The 1,460-nt window shown below is 43.2% G+C and overlaps 1 pseudogene; it reads right to left on the bottom strand.

Annotated features, from left to right (window-relative positions):
• Positions 1 to 301: 301 nt before the first annotated feature.
• LOC122435597 lies at positions 302 to 960 on the bottom strand (annotated as a pseudogene).
• Between the last annotated feature and the right edge of the window lie 500 nt (positions 961 to 1,460).

The following is a 1,460-nucleotide window of genomic DNA, read 5'->3' as shown; positions in this document are numbered from 1 at the left end:
CTCATGGAGCAGAAGCACAAGAAGGTGGGTGGAAACACAGATGCCTCTTAAGGCAGTTACTTCCTCTCACATTTCACAGGAAGGCAAGTTACATGGCCAAGTCCACAAAGAATGCCATGTCTAATGGGAATAACTGAATAAGTGACACAGACAAGGGAATGGATATGAGTAGTAATGACAGGTTGGAAAACTTACCATATCCAATGAGAATCTTACTAAAAACTTTTTTCATGAGGCCAGGGACTGTGTATGATATACTTTCTTTTTTTTTTTTTTGGTATATTTAATGACTGAAAGAGACCTAAAACTGAAGCTTCTGGAAGAACCATTTGTTCTTGCCAGTCTTGTATCTGTCCTCAAACTTGACCTTGGCCTCTTGTCAGGCTTTGCATTTGAGAGTAGGGTCTCTGAAGACCACCTTGCTGACAACAGTTTTGTCCAAGGGAATATCCACAGAATACTTTGTGGGTGATTATAATTATAAACTTTCACAAAAGACTTGATCTTTGACCTCTTGGTGATTTGCTTCTTGCCCGTGGCACTTTGCAGGGATAGTAGTCAATTCCAAAAAGACTTGATCTTTGACCTCTTGGTGATTTTCTTCTTGCCCATGGCACTTTGCGGGGATAGCAATCAATTCCACTCACCAGAGCATGGCTGTAGGGTCGGTCTGAGGTGCCATCTTCAATGTTCTTCATGATGACTGCTTTGCGTCCAGAGTAGCGACCAGCCAAGACCAGCCCCACCTTCCCAGGTTTCCTAAACTTGACCGTTTTGGCAGCAACCACTCGGGCCTACAGCAGAAAGCTAATATACTTTCCACTATGACTTTTGCTATGTAAAAAGCCTCCCCCAAAGTTGGTAAATTAAAGCAGCCATCACCTATTAGCTTATGATTACATGATTTGAAAACTGGAGCTGGGCTCCACTGAACAGTTGTCCTGCTGGTCTCGTTCGCATGGTTAGACGGCAGGTTTCCTAAGGGCCACTTGGTCTAGCATGGCCTCACTCACCTGCCTAGCACTTGGGGTTGGACTGCTGGCAAGGGTGACAGGGCCACATATTTCCAGCAGTACAGTGTGGATTTATTCACATACTGAAGGTTCAAGGTTTCTAGGACCAGCAAGAGAGAGCAAGCTCGAATGCACAGATGTTGCTAAAGCTCCTGCTTGTGTCTCATTTTCTATTACACCATTGGTCGACGGTGATTTCCTTCAGCCATGCCCAGATTCAGAATACACAGAGGCACAGATAGAGAGAATGTGGATAAATTGTGAACTGTTACTCTGATAGTCTTCTGTACCTAATACTGTTCCTGACACATCATGGGCACTCAGAAATACCAGTTGAATAACTGAGTCCTGAGATTTGTCTACTTTGGTGTGATATCAGTTATAGACATTTAAAATCTTCCAAATTATTACTGACACATGAGTAATATATTGATCTCTACCAGAGTA

Source organism: Cervus canadensis, chromosome X (genome assembly GCF_019320065.1).
Source record: "Cervus canadensis isolate Bull #8, Minnesota chromosome X, ASM1932006v1, whole genome shotgun sequence".
Lineage (NCBI taxonomy): Eukaryota > Metazoa > Chordata > Mammalia > Artiodactyla > Cervidae > Cervus > Cervus canadensis.
This window is presented reverse-complemented; position numbering and strand designations above follow the sequence as displayed.